Genomic DNA, 13,187 nt, shown 5'->3' with positions numbered 1-13,187 from the left:
ACACTGGTGCATATGGGAGCTGGAGGCACAGGGAATTCAGGGTGGATGATACCTTCAGGACCAGGAGTGTGAGGGGCAATACTGGGAGAGTAGAGAGTGAGTGGGTTGGAAAGGGGAAACTGATTACAAGGATCCACATGTGGCCACCTCCCTGGGAGATGGACGGCAGAGAAGGGGGGGAAGGGAGACTCTGGATAGGGAAAGATATGACCAAATAACAATCTATAAATTATCAAGGGTTCATGAGGGAGCGGGGAGTGGGGAGGGAGGGGGAAAAAAAAGAGGACTGGATGCAAAGGGCTTAAGTGGAGAGCAAATGCTTTGAAAATGATTAGGGCAAAGAATGTACAGATGTGCTTTACACAATTGATGTATGTATATGTATGGACTGTGATAAGAGTTGTATGAGCCCCTGATAAAATATAAAAAAATTGTGAACATAATATAAAAATTCTTGTTTAGCCAAATTTTAATTTAACTAACATTAATCAAGATACACTTAAAGATGATCACTAAAATATTCTAAACTTCTAGCCTTGTAGCTTAAGCTTAATATTACTAATTTTTAATTATTATATGCACTGAATATTCATTATCAGTATTAAAGAAACGTTCTAAAAAAAAAAAAGGGCTTCCGGTTGGGCTCGCTCTCGATGGAAGATTAAATTTTGAATGTCCTGAGAGGTCAGATTGCCGTCAGTATCTTCCTGTAGACATGGCCCCTGAACATGGACATGGACATGAACTTGGCCATCATAAAATGGAACTTCCAGATTATAGACAGTGGAAGATAGAAGGGACACCATTAGAAATTGTCCAGGAGAAGCTGGCTGCACAGGGGCTAAGAGATCCATGGGGCCGCAATGAAGCTTGGAGATACATGGGTGGATTTGCAAGCAATGTTTCCTTTCTTGGTGCAATATTAAAAGGATTCAAATGGGGATTTTCTGCCTTCGTGATAGCTGCAGGAGCTGAGTATTTCCTGGAATCCCCGCATAAAGATAAGAAGGATCACTGAAGCTAGTTCCTGAAAATTGATTAGTGACTTCTTAATCTATTATAGAAATAAGATATCTATACCATAGCCTCCTTCTCGGTGTGTTTGTTCATTAAATAAAACAAGTAAGATGCCATAAAATTAAAAAAAAAAAAGAAGAACAAGCAAGTACGTCTTGGATGAAGTGCAGCCAGAATACTCCTTAGCGGCATGGAGGGGAGACTTTGTCTTAGACATGTTGGCCCAAGGGACGAGTCCCTGAAGAAGGATGCACTGTTCGATATTTCTTCATTAGTAAGTCCTTCGGATCCTCTTCACGCTTTCAGGAAGTAAATGCGTGTCATCTGTATATGAAGGTTGTTTTTGAGTCTTCCTCTAGTTATCAAGTGGCATCCTTTCAACGATCTGTGCACTTTAAATTTTTTACATTTTGTAATAATGATGTTATCCCTAGCCATAAAACCTGGCAGTTCTTCTATACACCAGCTGCTCATAATCACAGTACTGCTGTTGTTCATAATTATAATAAGAACACATGCATGGTAATACCAAGGTGTCACCAATAAGATGTATTAGTTTTGAGCTTTCATCATCAATATGTAGATACATTGTAGAATCCACAATTACAAGATGAGATGGAAATATATGTGCTGCTGATGCAAAATTAAGGCCCAAAGTTTTGAAGGTTTGGGGCCACGTGGTTGGATGATTTTGGACATATTACATATAAACCTCCATATAATCCATGGCAATTTTAAAAACTGATAACAGATTTTTAACACCATTTAAAAATATTTTTCTTAATACCTCTCTGATTTATTTAGAAATATCAGGCCTGTTTAGTCTGACTGACATTTGAGAATGTTCATATCTAGACAGCAGACCAGCATTTTATGTAGTGTTCAATTGTTCTAAGTCAGGTGTTAGTTCACATGAGCAAATGAGGACACTTGCCAGGTCAACTGGGTCATGTGCTCATGGCCCAAAATTGTCATCACACTAAGCTAGACCAGATCACACGCTAGCTGAAGGATTCTTGAATACAGAAGGATGCGGTCCTAGTAAATGATTTCTAAATTGCCAAACACAGTGGCAGAAATGTTTTTAATGTGACTCTCTAGATACATTAAATAGGGAAGGGTCCTCAAGTGAACTTTAAAATTTTGGAGTACATTCAAATATTTAAAAAGTAATAAGAGAATGGAAAAGCCAAAAATAATTCTGAGCGAGAAAAATGAAACCATTTAAAACTGTCTTTCTTTTTTACTTAAAGAGTATCTTCCTTTAGAGATGTGCTAATATCTAAATCTACTCATATATCTATTTCTGGTCATTCGCTACTAGGAACCAGAGCCAAATGAAGCCCATTGCCATCAACTTGATTCTGCCTTACAGACAGGAGAGTGTTGCCAGGATGTCACTTTGAGGACTAAGGTGCACCTGACCCGAGCCAGGCTCTTCTCCACTGTACCATACGCCTGTGAAAGTTGAACATGGAGCGGGTGAAGAGAATCATCGCTCAGTGTAAGACATGAGAAAAAATATCAATTAACAGGGGTTTGAGGAGGGGGGTTGGGATGAGTTGATATCAAGGGCTCAAGTAGAAAGAAAATGTTTTGAAAATGATGATGGCAACAAATGTACAAATGTGCTTGACACAATAGGTATATGTATGGATTATGAAGAGATGTACAAGGCTCCAGTAAAACAATTAAAAAGAAGAAAATTGAACATGAAATAAGGCAGACCATCAAGGAACGGATATATTTGAATTGTGGGGCTGTGGAAGAATGCAGACAGTACTGTGGACAGCGAAAAGAAGAAACAGATCTGTATTGGACAAATGTGAGGCCCGAGTGCTCCTATAAGGCAAGGGTGGCAACTTTGTCTTAAATATTTTGGATAGAGTCTCAGGAAGACCAGTCCTTGAAGAAGGACATCACATGTGGTAAAGTCGAGGGGCAGTGAAAAAGAGGCGGGCCCTCAAAGAGATGGACTGACACGGTGGCTGCATCAATGGGCTCAGGCATAGGAACAATTGTGAGGATGGCCCAGGACTGTGCAGGGTTTCATTCTGTTGTGCATCGGGTCGTTATGGGTTGGAGCTGTCTTGATGGCACCTAACAACAACAACAACAACAAAAAGGTACAGCCCTGTATGCTTTTCAATGCTGTCAATTTTATGACTGGCTTTCTCCACAGCTTTCTCCCATTAAGTAGCTGGTGGGTTTTAGTTAGCAGCTGATCATATAACCACTGCACTACCAAGCCTCCATCCAAGAAGTCTGGACACGATTCTAACAGCAGTCTTGCTTAAGTAGGATCTCAAGTCATGGAGGTCACTTATATACCACATTTCTTATCAAATGAGGGATAATTGGAACATTACCTCTAAGCAATGGTTTTCTCTTACTTAATTTGATAATTAGAAAGATGATATAGCACCTTCAAAACATGTTTATGATTTATTAACTTGAATGATTGGATGTAAGAGGGGAAGGCAAAATACAAAATTACTTATGTTTTAATTTCAAATATGCAATGCCATTTCTGCCCCCTGTTAATGGAACTATTTACATAATGTGTTGACAGTTACATATTAAGTGGTTTCAGATATATTTATGGCTTTGAAATCATATATTATATTGTACTGTTTGAACAATGATAAGCGAACCTTACATCTGGATACTCAAATATATATTTACAAAATACATATTTGGAAATGTATAAAATAAATAACAAAATATGAACTGGATTATTAATATTTATCATGAAAATGAAGGTCTTATTCCAATACAGAATCTTTAGGGAGAAAAAGAGAAAAGCCTAACCCATTGGACTGCCTGGTTTATCATTCTCCATCTCTGTCAATGAAATTAGAAGCTGATTACATTACATCTCTGATGATTTCACATGATGGAATATGAAACATTATTTCATCCATCATTTCTCTCCCTTTAAATAACACCAAAAACATATGGGCACAATGTTAATCATACTTGATGTTGAAAGCAGTTTGTACTCAGATAAACCTGAGTGTACAAGGAAGAATTTATCTTCCCTCTGATTACAATCCTGTTTCATAACCTTGAAGATCTAAAAGTCATTGGTTATATGACTAAATAAATACAAAAGTCACAAAAAGCATGTTATAGAACTCATCTCAATAACAAACAAAACCAAAATTTTCACCATCTTCGTCCTGACTGCCTTTGTCCAGTTTATTGCTTAAATGGCTACAATGATTACTTCTATTTTTTCTCCCAATTCCATCCTTGGTCTTCCTCATCTTCAAACAGTTTTCAAAGAGTGATGATCTCTGAAACACACAGACGAAGGTTATTTGAATTTATCTCTCTATTCAATACAATTAAATGTAACTGATCAAACATGCTTTGATCACCTTACAAAGTTTTCAAGAGCCGAAGATAATGCAGAATTTCAGTATTAAATTTAAACCTAGAGAAGTAAACAGGACTAGAACATGGGAGGTACTTTAAACAGTTTTACCAATACTGTACCTCAGGGGTTTTTAAGAAGTCTTGAGGAAAATGCCATTATCTTTTAATTCATTTTCCAGGATCTTATTGAAGCCCACTTGTAATTAACGTGATCTGATTACTGGGAAGATGAAAATAGAATTTCTTGCCAGTAATAATCCTGAGACTGAAACCCCATAGCCACTTTGTACACAGTAGGCTGAGGGCAGGATCATCAAGTAGAAATGTATAAGAACTAAACCACAAAACTCCAAGAGGCAGAGGCATTCAGAAACATCAAGCTGTAAGTTGTGGCCTCTTGCAAACATATAGTGGATAGCATTTGTGCAGAAATCCAGAGATTGGGTTTCATTGTGTAAATCTGCTGCATGAGATCACTTTAGGGTCATAAAAAGCAAGGATGCTACTTTGAGGACCTAGTTCTCAAGATGGCTATTGAATAAGGAAGACCAAAGGAGAATCGATGTGTTTACGTCGCGTTGTTGGTGAAGGGTATTGAAAGTATCACAGACAGTTAAAAGGATAAACACATCCAGATAAGATAGGTGGGGTAAATAATTCGGAGATGAAAAGAATGACACCAATGGTTCCTGGGGGCGGGGGGGGGGTGCATAAGAAGGGGAGGTGGAGAAAGGAAGGGGTGGGGAACCAACCCAGGGATAAGGGAACAACAAGTCAACTAAAATCAATGGAAGGAAGGTCATAGGTATGATGCATTTTATGGCTTGATCGAGGGCAATGTAGTAGTGAGGAATTACTAAACCTGAATGAAGGCCCAACATGATGGTGGGTCAAGAAGAAAGTAAAAGGAAGTAGAGGAAAAACAGAGAAGGCAAAGGACATTTATAGAAGCCTAAATACAGGCATGTACATAAGTAAATATATGTATGAATATATGTGTATGTATATATGTATATGTATATAACTAGAGGGGAATAGAACTATGTACTCATACCTATATGTTAAGAATTAAGGTTGCAGATGGACATTGGGCCTCGACTCAAGTACTCCCTTAACACAAGAACACTTTGTTCTAACAATTCAGCATTCTGTGATGCTCACCTCATGAGGTGTTGATGAGATCGAGTATAGGACAGCGAAGACCCAGAACAAAACCATACCCCATGTGAATGGGCAGGGAGGGAGGGAGTCATTGAGTGAAGACCCAATGCCCACCTGTAGACAAGTGAACATCCCCTCACAGAGGGCTCACAGGGAAGAGATGAGCCAGTCAGGGTGCAGTATAGCACCAATGAAACGCAACTTTTTAGTTCTTTGGTACTTTCTTCACTCCACTATCATGACCTCAATTCTACCTTAAAAATAAGATGAGACCAGAGCATGCACACTGCTACAGATAAGAACCTGCAACACAGGGAATTCAGGATATATAAACCCCTCAGGGCCAACAATGAGAGTAACAGACACCAGGAGAATTAGGTGAGAGTGGGTGGGTGGGGAGAAAGGGGGAATGGATCACAAGGATCAACATATAACCCCCTCCCAGGGGACAAACAATGGAAAAATGGTTAGGGGCAATGGAGGATGAGGTAAAATATGAATATAATAATCTGCAACTCATCAAGAATTCATGAGGGAGGGTGAGCAGGGGAGGAAGGGGAAGGAAGGGGGAAGAAATGGGTAGCTGATACCAAGAGCTCAAGTGGGAAGAGAATGCTCTGAAAATGATGAAGGCAGCATATGTGCAAATGTGCTTGACACAGTGGATGACTGTATGGATTGTGATGAGATGAAAGAGCTCCCAATAAAAACATTCTTTAAAAAATCCTACTTGGCAGAAGTACAACCAGAGTGCTCCTTTCTAGTCATCGCAAGTACTGTGGACATGTTTTTCGGAGAGGCTGGTCCCTGGAGATTGGTGTCATGTTTGATAGAGGTGAGGGGCAGCAAAAAGAGAGGAAGGTTGCTAATAAGATGGGTTGACACAGTGGCTACAATAATGGTGTCGGCATAGGAACAATTATGAGGATGGTACAGGAGCGCGCAGTGCGTCCTTCTGCTGTGCATAGGGGTTCCGTAGGTCAAACTGGACTCGATGGCACCTAAAAACAACAACATAACATGAGGAGAGTGAAAGGAGGGGAGGGGAGGGAGGAGAGGAAGGGAGGACAGGCCGGAAGGAGACATAGGGGGAGAGGAGAGTAGACAGAAGAGACAAGAGGGAAAATAAAGAGCTTTAATGGGACTCCAAGGAGTTTCATCCCCTGGATAAACCAACCCAGAATGAAAATCTTTTTACACCAATTTCCCCACTGATGGATAAAAGTATTTCTGGCAGGTTCCAAGTTATCACATCTACTTGGGTTCAGTTTCTAAGTTTTCTATATTTCTATTTTTAAAACATTTTATGAGGGGCTCATACAACTCTTATCACAATCCATACATACATCGATTGTGTAAAGCACATCTGTACATTCTTTGCCCTCATCATTTTCAAAGCATTTGCTCTCCACTTAAGCCCTTGACATCAGGTCCTCTTTTTTCCCCTCCCTCTCCGCTTCCCCCTCCCTCATGAGCTCTTGATAATTTACAAGTTATTATTTTGTCATATCTTTCCCTGTCCGACGTCTGTTTCCCTTCACCCCCTTTTCTGTTGCCCATCCCCCAGGGAGGAGGTCACATGTAGATCCTTGTAATCAGTTCCTTCTTTCCAACCCACCCTCCCTCCACCCTCCCAGTATCTCCACTCACACACCTGGTCCTGAAGGTATCATCCGCCCTGGATCCCTGTGTTTCCAGTTCTAATCTGTACCAGTGTACATCCTCTGCTCTATCCAGACTTGCAAGGTAGAATTCGGATCATAATAGTGGGGGGGCGGGGGAGGAAGCATTTAGGAACTAGAGGAAAGCTGTATTTTTCATCGGTGCTACATGGCACCTTGACTGACTCATCTCCTCCCCTAGACTCCTCTACAAGGGGATCTCCAGTGGCTGACAAATCTTTCTTTTTCATCTATCTTTCTATTTTTATCTATCAATTTACCCATTTTCCATGTTCTTGTGGAATACAGATTTAAATATCTTTGTTTCTCTGGGAGGGAAAGGTCATTTTTTGCTATTCTAAATGATCAGCGCTCATTTCAAGCCTTGGGATTTGAGGTACATGAGATCACAACAAACATTGAGAGTTTTAAAAATTCTTCTTCAATATATTGATTAATATACAACTATTTGATACACTTGTGATACTGAGTACTTTAATAAGATTCCGTGTCCACACCATTCAAAGTCGATCTCCCACAGGACGTGTGTTTGCTGCCGTGGCCTGTCCACTTCTGTGGCACAGTAAGCCAGACCATGTGCTTGGAGGTTTCACTCTGATTTCACGATCAATAAATGAACTGCATTCCTCATAGCACCTGCTTTAGGAAAAAATGAAATGAATTGTTTCTAAAACCCATCTCTTCAATTCTTCATGTTCACATTTATCTCATAGGCATAGCTTTGCTGGCATTAAGATATCTTCAGTGTGAATAATGGCAGCAGAGCTCATTAAAATCACCAATGTCATCATTCATCATTCATCAAGCACTAGCTATGATAATTGCTAATTGCTTCTAATGCATTTACTAATTCAATCCCCAACAATCCTTTCAAAAACATGTCTGATGTTAGCCCTTCACATTGAAGTAGTTGTTTTTATTGTAAAAATATTGAGATATTTCCATTCTGAATAATAATTATCCACTTCCCAGGGAGCTTAGGTTTCTTCCATTATTATGTCACCTCAGCAGTTATTTTTTGCCCCAAATGTTTTGGGATTTTTCTACAATCTATCTAGATACTCCTAGCCTGGCTGAGCATTCGATTGTCCGGAACTAGTGGTACACGAACATCCTTTCTTAGTGGTCATTGCTTCTTGTCATACCCATTGTTAAATATTTTGAATACAATCTCTATAAATGGGTGTTTTGATCATTTTAGCAAAAGTAAAATGTTTACTAAGAAACATAAAATACTGCTTTTCTGTGTCAGAAGTAGATTTCAAGCCAGATTCATTGAAATTCCTTTATACAAAGTACCATAAAAATTTCACTGTTTCTTTTTCCCCTCCCTCTTCTCTTCCCCCTCCCTCATGAACCCTTGATAATTTATAAATTATTATTTTTGTCATATTTTACACTGCCCAACATCTCCCTTCACCCACTTTTCTGTTGTCTATCCACCAGGGAGCAGGTTATATGTAGATCCTTGTAATCAGTTCTCCCCTTCTACACCTGCTTCCCCCCTCTCCCCTGGTATCACCACTCTCACCACTGGTCCAGAGGGGTTCATCTGTCCTGGATTCCCTTGATTAAAAAAAAAAGAAAGAAAGAAAAACATTGCCCTAAGTTTATTCAAGCATGTTGGCAGCTGAAAGTGGTGGATTTTTTTGTTTGTTTAGAAAAACTTCAGCTTACCACCCTCCCAACTAATATTGTGAAATATTGAACCAGCAATTCTGGAGTTCCAATCATTTATTTCCAACGCCCTCCTTTATCCACTGTATTCTAAACATACCCATAAAATGCAATACACACGGTTATTGTTTATAATTTTCAGTAGCTTTCTGACATCTATTCCCAGATATTCTTTGGCTCTATAAATAATTTTGTCAAGTCTATGAAACACCGAATTCATTAGCTATGTGTCAACAGTTCTTTGTGTTGCCATCATTTCTCCCCTGACTGATATTTATCATCTTTAAACTCTAGTCTGGCTGCACGGTGATGCGAACACCATTGCCAACAATACCAAAAGCATGTTAAATAGCAACTCGATAAAGGAAGAAAAAGACCCATATTAAAAGTACTGCAAACAATTATTCCTCATTGCTGTAAGCATAAATGAAAAATTAGACATCACTAGCCTATGAGCCTAGGAAGGACAGATAGGACATCATTTAGGCACACCACATAATCTCTAAAGCAGCGGTTGTCCACCTGTGGGTCGCGACCCATTTGGGGGTCAAATGACCCTTTCACAGGGTTCATCTGATTCATACCAATAGCAAAATTACAGTTAAGTGACAACAAAATTAATTTTATGATTGAGGGGGTCACCACAACATGAGGGACTGTATTAAAGGGTCACAGCATTAGGAAGGTTGAGAACCACCACCTAAAGTGTATGGGAAAATGCCCAAAACAGATCATCAAAGCCAGTCCTATATGTTAGAAAAGGACACACTAATAAAACTGGTTTATTAGCAATAGAACAAGACTACTAAACACTGCTCCACCAGCTTGAGGTGACTGGTGCTGGCTGCTCAGTGCGCTCATAGGTTGTTGAGTTTCTGGGACCAAGAGGTGTGCTGCCCATACTCCCTGGCTGAAGGAAGAGCCTCTGATGACATTTCCCTGAACCTGGAACCTCCCTTGAAAGACGCACATGGCATTCACCCTAGACTGGTGACTCTGGCCTTTTTGCTTAATATTTGCTACTTTGTCTATGTGATTTGAATCTAAGACTCTTTCCTTGGGGAGCCTAGTAGAGGCCTTCTGCTTGAGATATCTCCACTAATAGTCTGTGCAGAGAGGGATGATAATATTATATTTTAACCTTTTACCCTTTCTTCTTGTATGACTATTGACTTCAGTGAATGAAACCTGAGCATTACAAACATAATTCATTCTCTCTGTGGATTTTATGAGATTTGCTTAAAACATTTACCATATTGTCTTTGGACATATTCACAGAAGAGACCAGCGTTAAGCGAAGTATGTCATGTAAGGCGAGGAAAGTCGAGGGGCATGGGAAAGAGGAAGGCCCTCAACAAGACAGATTGGTACAGTGGCTGCATTATGGGCTTGAGCGTCAGAATAATAGTGAGGAGGCACAGGGACATCAGTGTTTTCCTCGGTTGTGCGTAGCCAGTATGAGTCTGAACTGATTCACAGGCGCCTTAACAACAATACACGCTTAGTGAATTTTCTAGCAAGCTATTGTGCACAAAGATGGTGATGAGCGGATCATTTATGTTGACTGCATTTAACAAGACAAATGTCCAAAAAAAGACAAACACATCCAACAAAATCATTGCAATTAAGTCACTGGAGGTCAAGGTAAAACTGCCCCAGTGGGTTTCTGAAATGGTCACTCTACACAAGAGCAGAAAGGCTCATCTTTCTCTTGCTGAGCAGCTGGTGGTTACAAACTGTGGACCTTGCCATTAGCCTCCCATTGCATAGCCACTGCACCCCCAGGACTTCCAAAACATAAAATGATCATAAAAAGAAATATCTACATTAGATCAAATATGTTTCCTTTACCTAAACCTTTTTATGACAAGTAAGTAATAACCTGGAATGTTAATATCTTCTCAAGAATTAAAATTGAAGAAAAATAAATGTTTGTGCATTCTTATTTCTTAATTTATATTTGCATATTATTATTCATGTGTTCATGTCATGTCAATTGCCAAAAAATCACTATATATCACTTATACCAATTCCATCCGAGTTTATGTGATCTTACAAATTAAATCATTTCATTCGACTTATATATAAAAGATATAGTCATGCACGTAATATTTAGAAGCTGCTGTTGGCCCTGATTCCTATGAGAATTAGCCAACAGTCACAGAAAATAAAACCACAATGTAGAGAAACAATGAGACCAGGGACAGAATATCCGGGTATTGTATGTGTGATGATGTTGTTGTTGTTGTTTGTTGTTGTTAGGTGGTTCCATTGAGTTGGTCCCAACTCCTGGCCACACTATGCACAAGAGGACGCAACACTGGCTGGTCTTGCAATCGTCCTCTTTCCCATGGTTCTTGTATCTGTGGCCATTGATACAGGCACTGTGCAAATCCATCTTGTCGAGTACTTTCCTCTTTTGTTTCACTGTCATTTTACTTTATCAGGTAGAATATCCTTCTGCAGGGCCAGATCTGTCCTGACAGCATCTCCACGGTGAGTGGGTCTTTCCTCCTTGTTTCCAAGAATTCTCGTTGTACTTCTTCCGAAATAGATGTGTTTGTTCTTTTGACATTCTATGGTAGCTCCAGTGTTCTTCACCAACACCAAGATTCAAATGCATCGATTCTTCTTAGATCTTCTACTCCAACTTTATTGTCCAAATTTCACATACACATGAGACAATTGAAAATGTCAAGGCTTTGGTCAGGCATACCTTAGTTCTTAAAGTAACATCACTGCCTTTCAACACACAAGCAAGCCACCACGAGGTGACAAACTGACACTGACAAGTGGTGAAGTCATACTCTACAGTAACATTTGTTTAAAATTTAAGGTATATTCTTTCCCTTAGCAAAATTTCTTATAAAATCTGGATTTAAGGGTTAAAATTGTCTCCATCATAAAGGTTTAGTAGAGGGAACAGTGCCTGGGAAAGAATGAACAAAAATACAAGGAACAGAAAAATCCAGGGAGGTAAGTAGGTAGGCACATTTTGAGGAGATTAAATACAAAACCCAACTCACTGCCATGAAATCAATCCCAACTCATACTGATATGATAGAACAGAGTAGAAATACTCCTTTGGGTTTCTGAGGTGGTAGAGTTTTCCAGGAGGATATAGCCTCATCTTTCTCCTGAAGAGTGACTGGTAGCTTTGAACTGGTGACCTTGAGATTCACAGCCCAATATATAAATCCCTATGCCACATGGACTCCTTTTGAGGGCTTTTGAATTCATTGCCATTGCATTGTCGCCAAAGTCTAGCAACCCTATAGAACAAGGTAGAACTGGCCCGGGGACTTTCTGAACCTGCAACTCTCTTTCTCTATTTGTTATTCATCATTTCACTGGAAGCCCTTACAGATGTCTTACCATTCCATAATTAAATACATCAAACACATTTGTACAATTGCGACTACAATCCGTTTCAAAACATTTTCTTTCTTTTTGAACTCTTTGATATCAACTCCCCTTTATGCCCTCTCTCCTCCACCCTTCCCCCCAGAAATCCTTGCTATTGTTATTTATTATTATTATTAGGGCTGCAACTCTTTATGGGAGTAGAAAGCCCCCGCTTTCTCCAATGGAGCTGCTGGAGTTTTTGAACTGTGGACCTTGTAGTCAGGAGTGCAACTTGTAATCACTATGCCACCAAGACTTTTCTGAGTCTTGAGATTCCAATAATCAAATAAATACAAATGTAAATATATCACACTTTTCTTTATTTTTAACTAAAAATGCAGCATAATAATGGCAGTCTGGGAAAATATCTATGACTTACAAATTTATACTATTATTTTATAAATAAATTTCCATATATATATATATATATATATACACAAAGTTTAAAAGAATAAATAATACACTGAAGTTCTAAGATTGCCTCATTCTTCTTAATGATCGCTTATTGTTTCGTCTAAAAATTCACTATACAGACTTACTTTGAATATTATGAGTCATTCATTGAATTACTCTTATAACTTTCAAATCACAATTGGAATTATAGACTGAGTAGGTTTGTAATATCAAGGAGAAAAATCAAGTAAATATTTTATGTATTTACTAAGAGTTCTAGTAGCCCCATGATTAGACACTGAATGGCTAACTAAAATGCCAGTGGCTTTAACATAGCAGTGAGTCATTCTGTGCGAGTGATGACCCTGCTCCAATGCAGTGTCCGATGTTCACAATGACCCAGAGGTTCCCAAGGTGATGAGATAAGGTGCTGTCCCCACAACCCTGAAAGCAAACACCAAACGAGCCAGT

General features: G+C 39.2%; 1 pseudogene; it reads left to right on the top strand.

Annotated features, from left to right (window-relative positions):
• Positions 1-652: 652 nt before the first annotated feature.
• Positions 653-1,161, top strand: LOC142443743 (NADH dehydrogenase [ubiquinone] 1 beta subcomplex subunit 3 pseudogene; annotated as a pseudogene).
• The last annotated feature ends 12,026 nt before the right edge of the window (positions 1,162-13,187 follow it).

Source organism: Tenrec ecaudatus, chromosome 3, assembly GCF_050624435.1.
Source record: "Tenrec ecaudatus isolate mTenEca1 chromosome 3, mTenEca1.hap1, whole genome shotgun sequence".
NCBI lineage: Eukaryota > Metazoa > Chordata > Mammalia > Afrosoricida > Tenrecidae > Tenrec > Tenrec ecaudatus.
Note: the sequence above shows the minus strand (reverse complement) of the source record. Positions and strands in the feature narration are given on the sequence as shown.